Genomic DNA, 14,830 nt, shown 5'->3' with positions numbered 1-14,830 from the left:
TTTTATTGACTTATTGAGAGAGAGTGAGAGAGATCCCAGGACAGGGAGAGGCAGAAGCAGACTCCCTGCTGAGAAGGGAGCCCAGTGCAGAGCTCAATCCCAGAACCCTGTGATCTGACCTGAGCCCAAAGCAGATGCTTAACTGACTGACCCATCCAGGTGCCCCTATGAGGAGTTCTTTTACAGGATTCAGCAATGGTAGATGCACAGAGACTGCATTATGGGAATTTTAAGGTAGAGGAAAAAGATAATGCCTATTCCCTATCAATTATATGAAAATGTATTTACACATAGGGAGAGGCCAAGGGAAGAGAGATTTCAAAAGGAATGTTTATGAGATAGTAAGTAAATGAAGACTGAGAACCAGTCTTTGGATAACACTAGAAAATTGGCTGAGAAATGAATATGAGATAAAAGGTCTATGGGGGTGTGAGGGAGGATTTTTTTTTTTTTAATTAGAGCAACTTGAGGACGTATGAATTTTTTTGGAAGAAGCTTTGAGACAGCTAGAGAGAAAGAGACGTTGAACCTACTGCAGAGAGAAGCCATCCATTAGGTTAGCATTCACCAACAGTCATTGCTTCCTGGAAACTTTCTGTTCTCTAGAAGAACTCTGAGGGTAAGAATCTGAGAACTTTGAAGCAATAGCAAAAGTGATTGGAATTTGGCCAGAGCAGAAAAAAACCATGGAGGAGAAGGAGTGACAGCTCTGATAATTGAAGGACCGATTTAGAATTCAAACCTCCATTGTTTGCAACAGCAGCGGAGCTTGTGATTCTGTTGAGGGGGGCTGTGACTTATACAGAGCAATTTCATAGAGTCTTTTCATTCCTTGGGGTCCCCGGAACAGTGCTACTGTAAGTATCTGTGCTGGTTTCTGAAGCTTGACTTACTCCATTGAAACCACAGGAAGAATGTTATTTGATTTATGAAAGGAGTTAGCCAGCCATTCACCTAATTTTGAAACAGTGACAGGAATAAGAGGTAAGAAAGGATATTGAACCGGAACTGTACAACTTGCAAGTTCTTGAGATGTCCAAGGAAGACAAAGATTTTTTAATATTTAGAGTCATAATTCATTCAAATGAAGTTAAGAAATCAGTTTTTAAGACAATACAAACTCATTAATGCCGACAAGGTTTAAGAAGTGGATATCTTTTAGAAAGTTTCAACTATACACTATATGCAAAGCTGTGCTAGCTACTTTAAATCTTTTCTGGAATGAGAAAGGATATGAAAAAGATAAAGTATATGTTTCTTTTAAGGTGAAATGACTCCAACTCTTAAAGCAAAGTGTTAGCATTTCTATTTAGTAAATGGGTGTGACATAACTGTGTGACAGTGGTATAAACCCAATTAACTTAGGTTTTCTGTAGGATAGATGCCTGTGTCTGAGTTAGATAGTCTGTTGCTCACAAAACTGGAAACTTTTGTGTCTCACAAAACTGGAATTAAGGAGTTAGCCATCTGGAGCTTGGGATCTTCCTCCAAGCTTCTTCCAGTTGTGGCTGCTGGACTGAGGTCCCCATTTCTTGTTGGCTGTTAGCCAGGGCCACTCAGCTCCTCAAGGCTGACTGCCATTCCCTGCCAGGTGACCTTCTCCACAATATGGCAGTTTGCTCTTTCAGGACATGCAGGAGAGTATCTGCTGCAGCTTTGAATCTCTCTGACTTCTTTATCTCTGACCCCTAAATCTTCTTCATAAGGGCGTGCCTGATTAGGCTAGACTCACTACACCCAAGAGGAGGGACATATGGGGAGCCATCTCAGAAGTATGCCTACGACAAATGGTTCAGATTAATAGATGTTCATGAGGAGCCTGTGTAAAGAGATATGGGCAGAGTAAAGGGAGCAAAGGAGGGATGATGAAGCAGCCAGAGACTTCCAGAATACTACCAGTCATTACCAGAACCTGGGGAGAGCTCGGACTGTGGAGGAAAGATGTGCCCTGGAATAAGGCAGCCACAGCAGAGACTTATATTGAGGCAGGAGGGGAACAGAAAAGAAATCCCCCCTTCTCTCCTCCTGCCTCTTGATTTGTAGATGGCTCCCAGGGGCCAAGCCAAATTGGAAACCAAAGGTTTAGAGCCTGAGTCATGCAGTCCATAGAGATCAGACTCATAGAGCCTAGAAGGGCAGAGAAATTTACTGAATTGAACATTGCAATGCTCAAGAAATGGCTGTTGCTGTTGTCAAGAGATCTTTGGCTTATGAACATATTTACAAGTCCAGAAGTATGAAGGGCTGGTCTTCTCTGTCAACATTCTACGTGGTTCTGATAGGTGGGTGATGATATAAATGTGGGAGAAAGGAACTGGCCAATGTATTCTGGGAGAACTACAATGAGAGAACCCTAGTATATTTCCTTGCATGCAGGAGGTAGTCAACATATTGTTGTAGCAACTGGCACTGTAATGATGAAATTATAAACGCTTATAATGAATAGAAACTTATTCCATTAATATGTGCTAAAAAAGGAGGAAAGTGGAATATTAACTTACATCAGTACTTAAAAAAAAAAAGCACATTCATATAAAAAAAGACAAATTGGGTGGGTTCTATTGATAGATTTTGTGTCAGAGAAGAATGTGACCTTGGTCAAAGGAGGGAGGCAAGAGAGTGTTTCCCCTTTGGATTTTACTGATCAAAATATATGGTGATGATGATTATATTCATAAACGATAACTTACTGAACCTTTGAGCAAACTTTGGAATCAAACTTATAACCCCTACAATATTCACATTGAACACACAGGTATTCAGGGAAGACTCTCAAAGTTAGGATTAAGGTCTTTTATGAATTCTTTTAGTTGCAATAGTGCAAGAAGCAATATCTATAATAAAACTTTTCAGAACTAGAACTTTAAAACTTATACTAATCCTTCCTCTGGCAGAATTTATTTTTCATCTTAATATGTGAAGAACAAAGCATTTCTGTTTTCTTTTAAAAGTCTAATTTTTAAACTCTGCTGAATCTGTATGTGGGGATAGAGCAGCGGGGGAGGGGTTATGGCTTGTCAGTTTCTACCACACTGAAAACTGAACCTGGAAATTTAATTATTTACATTGTACTGGACGGGGGGATATTCAGATTTTGATTTTTGTGGGTAGCCTATCTTGCTATTCATGTTAGAAATTGAAAATAGAAATTAGAAAAATTTTATTATGGGACTGCTTCTTATTCAGTATTTCCAGTGGCTTTTGATTATTCATTGGAGATCAATAAATTTAGATTTTTATTTGAATTAATAATGCATCTAGTGTAGTTAGAAATAAAGGAAATAATACATATTTCACATTTCTCTCCAAATGTGCAAAGTCATTTAAGAACTTTCAATATTCCAGAGCCTATAATGCTTATTTTTATGTTCATTTTGCATTGAATAAATTGCCTTAATGTTCTAATTAGCATTTCCATCATATTTGCTAACACACTTTCACACTTATCTTATGCAGTAGAAAACTACCATCAGACATTCCCCTGGTAAAATGAAAAGATTCTTCATCTGGATACATTTTTATGATAAATCTTGTAGCAGGGACCTCAGAAGGAACAATGGTTAGGTATTTGGAAGACAGAATAGGAAGTCTGAAGCTTAGAGACAGTCTAATACTACACTAATTTCATTTTTAATATTGGACTTGGAAATTTCTCTGATCTACTCTGTACTTTGACTACGTGTATCCATTTATATAACTTAAATTGGCCAAGTGAGTATAAAAATTCCTTGAAATGTATGTGGAAGGGAGGTTTGTACCAATGAGGGCCATCTGGTATTGTTTGAGTACCAGTGGAAGGGTTGCTGTATTTTTATTAAAAAGAATTATTTTACTTCCTTAAGTTTTATGAATAGTTCAAACTAATCTAAACCTTTCCTTTTCTCTTCAAATTTTCATTATTCTTGGATATCTAGTATGAATAATAGGACTATAGTTTTTTAAAAACTTTTTTATTTTTTCAGCATAACAGTATTCATTGTTTTTGCAACACATCCAGTGCTCCATGCAATCCGTGCCCTCTCCAATACCCACCACCTGGTTCCCCCAAACTCCCAACCCCCGCCCCTTCAAAACCCTCAGATTGTTTTTCAGAGTCCGTAGTCTTTCATGGTTCACCTCCCCTTCCAATTTCCCTCAACTCCCTTCTCCTCTCCATCTCCCCTTGTCCTCCATGCTATTTGTTATGCTCCACAAATAAGTGAAACCATATGATAATTGACTCTCTCTGCTTGACTTATTTCACTCTGCAAAGAATATAGTTTTATTTCATGATTAATGCTACTGTAGTTCAACTTTCCCTTGACTTAATGCTAATTAGTCTAGAAACAATGATTGTACCTAGCTCGTCAGAGTATCCAGCATTTTATGGCAATAGAACCCACCACTTCGTAACTTAAAAGCCTTATTTTAGCATATTTTTAAGGACAAAAACTTTAAAAATGATAAATGTTACACTTTTGTTAACAACTTGAAAATAGTTGTATAAGAAACTCTGTGCTTTTTAATTTGTTTTGTGTTTCCTTCGCTGGACTTCAAGTTCTCACTGGAGAAACCTTCATCAACGTACAATAGACTATCCCCAGAAGGAAGTACTATGTTAGTATACTATGTTAGTATAATTGGGTAGTTCTTCTTTGTGACTTGGAAAGGAGGGCAATAGAAAGTAGTATAATGTCTTAACCTTGGAAACATTGTTTAACTTGCTGCTCTTTTGGGACATTTCTGCCTTATTTTGTGCAAGTCAAGTGGCCATATATCTAGGCAGAAACCTTATTTTACATACATGTTTCCATCACAGAATGGGAGGGTTCACATCTCTTTTGGAGGTGGGATTTATAATGCTTGGGTCCTGAGATCCCATCCCCATTATTTACAATGTAATTTGTCTTTTGCCCTCTGGTGAAAGAAATGTGAACATGTCATAAACTGAGTGTTGTAATCTTTTGAAAATTGAAGGGAAACTGGGTAGCTAGATTATAGAAAATCCATTTTTTTTTTCAGGCTGTTTAACTTCAACAGAAGTAGTCTATCTTTGGGTGTTAATAAATTGTAGTCAGCCAGGATTTAACACTGATATGTATTGTGCAGATTTAGATTCCTTTAATGTTTGCCTAACTTGTTCTTGGCACCAGAATTTCAGCATTCTGGATGTGATGGGAATGTGAACATTCTCATAAAGTACAAACGCAGATGGACTGTCTAGTAACTCTTATGACCAGTGCTTGACAATGGACTTCAATGTTTTCTTGTAGTTCTGATTTCTGGAGAAACAGTAAGCTTAATTGTTTTACGGATAGGATTAGGTGCCTGATATGTATACTTTTGTAAGTGTGAAGTTTGGGTAGACAATTGAATTGCCTAGCCCCGTATTTATTCAGTAAATTTGTCTAGGATAAGTTTATTTTGATTGGTGGGCTAAAGCTGTTTTATCTTTACGCCCTTGTTGTTTCTGGCATAAATTCTTGGTCAAGGTAACTCTCAAACTGCTAAATGAGTATTTTTCAGTGGAGTCTTGTAAGTTGGGGACAGTGCTCTTAAATCTTCTTGGCTGAGTTGCCATCCATTGAATTACTTGGCTGAGATAGGATCAAAGTCATTTTTTACACCTAAAAAAAGTTAAGTTTTTATTTTTTTTTAAAAAGAGACTCACTCCAGAGAGTATTTTCAGTCACTGAAAGAGAAGGTTACTATGTATTTTTTATTTTTGTAAATGTATTAACATTGACACATTTGTAACAATTCTAGGGAAAAAGAAATTCACATTTCTTACTATGAGAAATTATAGCTTTTGGTAAAACATTCTCATGATTTGTGTTTTTAATCAGTTTATTGTTATTATAGTTAATCCACCTACTATCTCTGAGAAGTAGGTTAAAATTATTAAACCTGTTTTACAGATTGGGGAATAGAGACACAGTGAGGTTAAATGGGGCCACAAGCATCCCATAGTAAGTCACTGACACAAGGAGGATTAGTCTGATATTCATGTGTTTTGTTCAGTCCAAAGTGCCTTTGATTTTACTTGTAATGAATCACACTATCATACCCTCATTTCCTATTTGGAAAAGAAGCACTGACATTTGACCATCTTTCTTTTCTCTCTTCAGTGATCCTTGTGAGCCACTGAAGATAAACTTTTGTGGTTGTTGAAAGACTACAGCTTCTCTTAATCCTTTGTAAGATGTGCATATATTACCCTTTTAACCAACTTTCACTTTCATGTTAATGTTTAAGATCTTAGACAAGTCTGAAAATTAAATTAAAATTTAACCCATAGTATATTTTAATTGCTATTCTCTTTATTTCTATGCATAGAGAGACAATGAACCAACTAACCAACCAAGTAATATTAAGCATCTACAGACTAAAATTGACTTGTGCTGGATGATTTTTGACCAGAGACTTTCCCAGGTAACTGTTGTGATATCTTTCTCTCAGGTAAGATACTGACTTACACCTGAGACAAATTCTTGGTGGTAGCCAAGGATAGGATAGGATCATGTTATAAAATCTTAGGATTGGAGGGCTTCAGAGTATTTAGTTGTCACATCATAAGGCTTTTTCTCCCTCCCCCTTGGAAGCACAGCTTATTACTCAGATAAATTTTTTCCACTTGACCCCTCAACCCTTAAGCTCCAGCCATCTGGGAGAAGAGCCTTGAGGATGCTATGCTCTTTCCTCTCACTGTCAGCTTTTGTACATGAGCTTCTTCATGGGGTCACCTCCCTGCTCTCACTTCCCCACACTCCATCCTTTGTACCCGTCTTTAAGTCTCAACTCCCATTCAGTGTTCAAATATCAGTCTAAGTGCCACCTCTTAAGGTGTTTTCCTACCATCTAACCTAGATCAAGTCCCTTGCCATGTGAGCTCTCATAGCAAACATGCTTTCTTGTCAGTGAAATTTACTACTCTTCACCTTTCTTGCTGCTGGATAGTAAATTCCATGGAAGCCATGTTTTTCTCATTTCTTATCAAGTGACAAACTACCACAGTTACTAAGACATAGTAGATGCTCAATATGTACTATTTGGTTGGTGGGTTGGTTGATTGTCTCTAGTCACCTAGGAGTGAAAAAATTAGAAATTAATGAACACTTTGGTAGCACTTCCAAGTAGAAAAGGAATGAGAACCTCTTCCTCATCCTAAGAGAGAGGTTGAAGGAAACATAGCACTATTACAGAAATGAAAACAAAAGCAGAGATTGTGATTTTAATAACAGACAAAGTAAAATCTCAAATACTGTTATCAAATACTAATATTATTATGAAGTAAAGCTAGATCTTTTTAATGCTAAAGTTGGAATTCACAAGGGATATTAATTATAAATAATAATTACATCAAGTAATAGAAATGTTTCCATTTAGTGAAAAATTGTGACCTTGATATGGGACACAAACTGGAGGAATACCATCATAATACAAGGAAAAGAATAAAGACAAAAACATGGTAAAAGATAAAACAGATATGGAATTTCAAGCTCTTTTTATTATGCATTATAAATACATATATATTCTTGAAGAATAATACAGAAAAATTAATTTGGAGCATATGATCTAAGAAATAGCAGTAAAAACTTGTGAACTAGAAGATCTGAGTTTGGGAATAAAGTTTCATCATAATCTATGTGGAGTTAAAGAAAAGAAAGCTATATTTAGATTTATTCCAGTAAAAAAAAAATCAATTTTCTTCACATATCTAAGCACATAAACTGAAGGAATAAAAATGAAAGAATAAAATAAAATAAAATAAAATAAAACTGAAGGAATAAAAATAGGTTTGACATCACATTTCCGCCCCCCACCCCTGAACACCAAATATCAAATGATGATATTCATTTTCAGGCTAAAAGTGTGGCTTCAGAATTGTGTCTTTCCAAGTTGGAGTTCAGGGTTAAGGGCAGCAGGAAGACTTTCTCTGATAGGCAAAGTTTCAGAACATAGAGCACATAGGAGAAATTCTATCAGTAAAAACGTTTGTAATTCTCCTAAGAAAATTACCATTTCTATCTTATATTCACCATAAATTATACAACCATAGTGGTTTCTCTTTTTATGTTGATTATAAGACTATTAAGAGTCAAATATATTTGAGGCCCACTGATAAGGCCTTAGTGATTGGGTAAAAAGAGCTAGTTGTCCATTATACCTGTTTTTCTTCCACTTCTTATGCAGTGATAGAAATTTTAGCTGAGTACATGATTGCCTACATAAAAAAGTTATGCTCCCCAATTTTCCTTGTCTTGTGTGGCCATGTATGTGAATACATTCTGGCCAATGAGATACAGTGAAGTTGAGGTGTGCAGTTGGAATGCGGGTACAATGAGTCATCAGTCATCTTGAACCATGTGAATATGGACTATTTGTGAGAGGCAATAAGACCACAAGATAGCCCGGGCTTCTGAAGATTACGTAGAACAGACCCACCTTTCCTGTCTTCTGAAATTTTCTGTGACAGGGGAAATTATTTTCTATCTTATAAATTCATTGCTATTTTATTCTCTGGCACATCAGTTGAATTTTAGAATTCAAAATTTAGAATTCAAAACTTTTTCAGATAAAAAGCATGTATACAATGCATTTAAATGTCTCAGGGCTAGTTTCAATTTATATCTTCATCATTGTTTTTCTTCCTCTATTTTTATTTTTAATATTTCATCTTATTTTTTGTGTCTGTATATACTTAAATATTTTAAATATAAATAAATATGCCTACTACCTAGATATACTTCCTAATAAAGTTACTTGAAGACATTATAGATAACCAAAAGATAAATCAAAATTTGGATGGGATCAGTGTTGAATATGGAAAGAGAATAAATAACAATTGTAAATATAACCAGATTATCTTTTTTTTCCCACTTCCCCTCCCCTTCTTGGGCTTGGGACATATGAGGTGAAGGGAAGAGAAGGACTTGCTAATACAGCTCAAGACTCCCTCTCTGCCTGGCCTTGTCATACAAAGAATAAAACACAGGCTTCGCCTTCAAACATCTACTTGTAGGGAAGAGAACAGTGCTCCCATAAAAATCCCTCACTTTCAGAAACTCATGGCCCTGATGCCTAGCTTGTATCTCATCATCTTCAATTCCTAGAGAAATCTATAAACTAGCTAAGAATTTTTGAGTTTAAAAAGATTTTCAGTATAACATATCCCCTGTGAAAACAATTCAATTGCATAAAACAAAGACCAGATTTTAAAATAAGATCCTACATAGTATAAATAAAAATTTAAATGTGCTTTCTTTCATACTCCCAGACTGAATCTTTCCTTTTTCTTTCTATCATATTTTCTTAAGAAGCAATTAATCCCAAACCTCAAAATCCTTTCTCTAGCAATTGCTGCTAAAAAACTGGACCTCTATATCCCATGTCCAAGAAAGATGTACAAATGACTCATTGTCCACTCTGTCTGATACTAGTATTATCTCTTTACAGTATTCATTTGCATTTGCTTGATTTGCCTTCCTGTATGTTTATTTTAATTTTGTAATTTTGTTCTAAAGAGGTTGGCCTTGGCTTTTTATTTTGAGAAATGTTGTCTTTTAATTGAATTAACTGCTTAAGACTAATAGCCAACATCACATTTAATGGGAAAATATGAGTGACTGTCCTAAGAAATAAAACAGGACCCTAAAATCACCATTATTATTTGACCATATTCTTGAGTTTGGGGCTATGCAATACTTATAAAATAGAAATAGGAGATAGAAATACTTGAAAATAAAAGATGAACATATCATCATATCCAGATGATAAGATTTTTTTGGTCAGAAAAAGCCCAAGAGAACCCAGTTGGAACTATTATGACTACTAGGTAATTCCTAGTTGGTAATTACTAGTATGTAAACTAGTTAGAAACAAGATAGGAAAATAATATAAAGTTAATAGTTTTCATATAAATCACTAATAACTAATTGAAATACAATAGGTAAAAAGTACAGTAAAGTTTCCACTAAGAACAGCCATATCCATTACATCACAAAATCTTTTTGAGAGCCTCCTGTGTACCCCATTGAGCTATAACATCCCTGCCCTCGAGGACTTCAATTCTAGTGGGCAAGACTATAATGCACCTCTGTAATCACAACAGGATGTGTTCGGTGCTAGGATAGAGGTACCATGCAGGGTGAAGATGCTCTGGCTGGATTCTAAACGAAAAGTGTGAATTTGGTGAGTTTTAGTAGGTATATATTCAGGTATAGAGTGTGATGATGGGTAATAGTATCAAGGTGTGAGAGAGAAACTCATTTGTCCAATAAGGCAGTGTTGTAGAGTGCAGGGGAGGGACTGGGTGTGGTGAAGGCAGTGAGATAATGGGTAGTCAGTTCACTAAAAGCTCTGTAGGCTGTGTTGAAGCCTATGGGGAAATCCCATTTGTGACCCTTAAAATCTCCTCTCACCTTCTTTAGGCACTTGGATGATAATCCTTCAGGTTCTGTCATTCTGCTCTGAAGATGTTTGATGTGAGGCTGATTGTAGAGTCTCCCCTGCTTGTTGACTCTGCATGGGTAATGTATTTGAAGTACCCCTGATAGACTGGGGTGCAGAGCAGGGGGTGTCCACTGCATCAGACTCCTTCTCAGAGATGGTTAGGTATAGATAAGAGCTTAACAATGAGCCTTAGACCTTGAAGCAAGGTCTCAAGATGGTCTTTATAGTCAAGGAAGTAACCCATTATGGTGGATCCGAGATTGTCTGAAGTTCACCAAAAACCTAGAAGAGGACTTCATGTAGACCATGTGGTCCCACTGGGATAAGTAGACTGTGAGTGTCTGGATCTGCCTAATGGCTACACTCTGGAGAAATGCATGTATAGAAGGTTTTTTTATTAGAGAGGTTCTATTCAGGTCTGACACTGGGTTTTCACAAAGATTAGTTCTTTGTGTAGTTCATTGCTTCGGCCAGTTGGAAGGTAATGAAATTCTGGCTACATAGGAAGATCATGAGTTTATGTGTATGGTTCTGCTGTGGTAGGATATGCTGTTAAGGTCTTGTGGCTTGTGAGATTTATAAGTTAAATTTCACAAGGGAGATTATCCATCTTACTTGGCATTGAATGAACCATTGGATAACAAATTAACAATAGCAGGTAAAATTATAGAATACTTAAGATTACTCAGGGTCCTATTCTAAGTACTTTTCTTGAATTGTCACACCCCTTTGAGGTAGATATTATTATCACCATTCTACCCAATGAGTCGATTTAAGCTGGGGAGATAGTGTCTTACTCGTGGTCATACAGGTAGGTCTTCATGGGAGTGTGTTACAAATCCATGCCTGCCAGAATCCTAAAAGCCTCTTCTTAATTAGAAAGCTCTACTGTCTAAGGGGGGATTAGAATTTTGAGAAGTAGAATTTTGAGTTTGAGTGGTTGATCAGGTTGCTGTTTCCTATTCTACAGAACTTGAACACTACTACTTTGTTGAAAGTTTTTCTCTACCCAAGAAATCTCTTTTTTGGGCTACTTTTTAATAAAACATGCACATAGAGGCCTTGGGATAGGATAGAACTGATGATTGTTTTGGATACATTTGTTTCCATTCTAAATGGCTTACATCAATTGGTCTGGGATAGAAATGTGGAGTAGGAGGTACAGATACAGATAAGCAAGGAGTCAGGATGTGCAGAACAGGATCCAAGATGCCAACAAGGTGGGGCTGGCAAGGTTCACAAAGGGGAGCTCATGGGAGAGCTAACAGCCTCTCTCAGAAACAAGAATGTGTATTCCTGTTAGCAGATGTTCTCCCTGTAAAGTCCATGTCCACAAAGCCCTCCTTGAATCTTGCCATTTTTATCAGGTAGAAGGAATCAAAGAATGCATTCGTTCAATAGAACCTCAGTGGTATCTGAAGCTCTAAAAACCTATAACAAAGTGTTGGAACGCTATAGTCTTGGGTAAGAGTTAAACTTGGAAGCTGGCAAATGCAGTAAAGTAATACACTAGGTACAGAAATATAACTTTGTAGATCACGAGCAGTTTGGCAACTTTACCCAGTGCATACTTTTATTAGGTCACCTGTGTCTGTTGTAGATTTTGCCTTGTCATGACTGGAAGCCTGCTGATGTCTTTATCAGGATGAGCCGTAAAAATGTAGGAAGACTATTTTACCATACATCACCTTTTTATTTTAAGCACAATATTGTTTTGGGCACAGTGTCTTCTCAACTCTCAAATGTTTATCTTTTGAAATAAAATAATAATATTAAGTTTGGTTATTAGTAAGGGAAAATGAATGCCACTTTATTTTACTTGGCATTAAACGAAAACCAGAGTACTGTATTTAAAAAGCTATCACATCAGTATTATTTCTTTGCCTATTTTAAGTGGAATTGTAAAATCATTTCGATACATATATTTTTTTCTAAAGTTTAATACTTTAAGTATACTACTTGGTGAGGAACGCTAAACTTAGAGTGTGCTGTGCTTTTATGATCTGAAAAAGATGTTTTGGGGTCTGCAGGCAGATATTCTGATAATAACAGCCCATGCTTTTTGAGCTATGATGAGAGTACACATTGGCTGGCATAGTTGGAAACGATGGTGGTTTAACTCTCGCTATTAAGTTTAAGATGCCGTCCAGGATTAGATCTCACTCCAAATGGTGGCAATATCTCACGTTTATAAGGTACTTTTATCATAAAGGGTCCCAAAGTGCCTTCTGAGCATATGTCTCCAGGAATGACTTTTCTCTGTGTTGCAGCCATTTCTTAGGAAAGCAGCAACACCCTGGAGGTCACTTCTCCCACAAGAAAGAAGGGTGATGATAACACTTAATCAGACCAGACCTTACTTTTAAAGCAACATAATCTATTTGCCCAATTTGACTGGCACACCAATATTAATGTCCTTTAAAAGATTTCAGCAAGGGTGTGATGATTATGAAGTCAGTACTTGACTTTTATATGGCCCCTGATGGAACACTGTTTCTTAATGTCTTGCCAACTTAGTATTTTTTATTTTCAGAAGTAATAGTCCTCTCCTCTGACTTAATAAAAATAGATGTTATGTGTCCCCTGTAGTTCCCATATGTTCTTTGGAAATTTCTAATGCCTGTATTGCCTTTGTTTAAGTTTATGTGGGTTTCCTCATTAGAAAATAATTGACACGTCTGGGAAGGATACCAGAGAGATTTTTTTAATTCCTCCCAGATATCTGCTTTTGTAAAGGCAAATGCAAATTAAAAAACAAGAGGCTTAATTCTCCCAGTTGAGTATAAGAGACTCTTCTCCCTTTCCTTAGAGGATTTGTTTTAGAAAACTTGTAATTTTAGGTTCCTTCTCTGTTTCTTTGAAATGCATGTAAGCCTTTTGAAAAGCTTAATGAGTCTCTTATTGTTTTTATGACCCAAGGCTGTCTTAAGGATTTGGGAATCAGTTCTTGTAAATATAATCAGGACAATAGCACCCCATCTCCCAGCTTCTATGGGAAGGTAGAGGCTCACTCCAGAGGGTGCCTGCCTCCAAAACCATCACCCCTCCTAAAAATACGAGAAATTCATTCTTCCTTTGGATAAACCTCTCTAGCTAACACAATTGGTCACCTCAATTCCAGGGTGAAACTAGGATGAACTATGTGTGACAAATGGTATTGTCAAGTCTTCTTACTTGACTAATTATTTTTTATTTTGAGAACATGTATGTAATGGGTCGTATCTAGTTGCCTATAGAAAAAGGTGAGATTTTTCTTTGTCTTTGTCATCTTTTAGCAAATTACCAGTGATGCATATCTTTTTCTGGTTTGTTGCTTGTTTAGTAATAAAAGTGTTTTCTTTCTTTTCCACCTTTGTGGAGTTTTTTGTTTGTTTGTTTGTTTGTTTTGGTTCACAGGAGACTTTGTTTTCAATTCTATTACCCCAGCGACTTCTATTGCATTAGTTGCCATTGGGTGATTAGGAAATTTTTATTAAAACAGGCTGGGCACAGTTGTTTGCATCACCTGGGTGATGGAAAATTAGAACAGCAAACCTGTACTGAGGACTCCTGATGAACTAGGCATGGTTCTACAGGCTTTGATATATTTTTCTTCTAATCCTTTGAGAAAACCTGAAGAGAGGTTGGTTTACTTTTCTTGTCCATTTTAAAAGAAAAAAAGAGGTAACTACTTAAACAATAGATGTCAGTTATCATTATGTTCAACTTAACAATTTTATAATATACCATGGGGGGGCGAATGTCAGTACTTCCTAAATTTTTCTTCTGAGAATCTTTGATTGGGCTTTTCACTTTTTCTCCAGTCTTCTGCCTCCAAGCCTTAACACTTGTTCAGAATTCTTCATTCCTGCCCCTCTTCCTTATTGTTCTTGGGGAAAGTCTGCCTAGATGGGGAGGGTGGGAGTAGGGGCAGAAGCTATACACCCCCGCAGGCTCTCCCATTGGTTGAAGGCAACTTACTATGTTAGTGTTAAGCAGAAGTGAGGTAAAAGGTTATTTAAAGGAGTTTCCTGTTGCTCCTATTCCATTAGCAATTGGCCAGAGTAAGTATACCTCCTTTTTTTAATTTAAAGATTATATTTATTTATTTATATGAGAGAGAGAGAGGGCATGCATGCAGCAGTGGGGTAGCAGAGGAACACCCCGCTGAGCAGGGAGTCCCACAGGGGGCTGGATCCCAGGAAATGAGATCATGACCTGAGCCTAAGTCAGACACTTAACCAACTGAATCACCCAGGTGTCCTAGAATACCTCTTTTTGTTTAATTTTTTTTCTTTTGGCATATGGAGATTCTTACTTAAACTTATTTTTCAAAACTTTTTCTCAAAAACTTTCAGACTCCTGTTTTTTGTTAACATTTACTAGAATTAAATACAATAATCTCTATGATATAGTCAGC

The sequence above is a fragment of the Mustela lutreola genome, chromosome 7, assembly GCF_030435805.1.
Source record: "Mustela lutreola isolate mMusLut2 chromosome 7, mMusLut2.pri, whole genome shotgun sequence".
Classification (NCBI taxonomy): domain Eukaryota; kingdom Metazoa; phylum Chordata; class Mammalia; order Carnivora; family Mustelidae; genus Mustela; species Mustela lutreola.
This window is presented reverse-complemented; position numbering follows the sequence as displayed.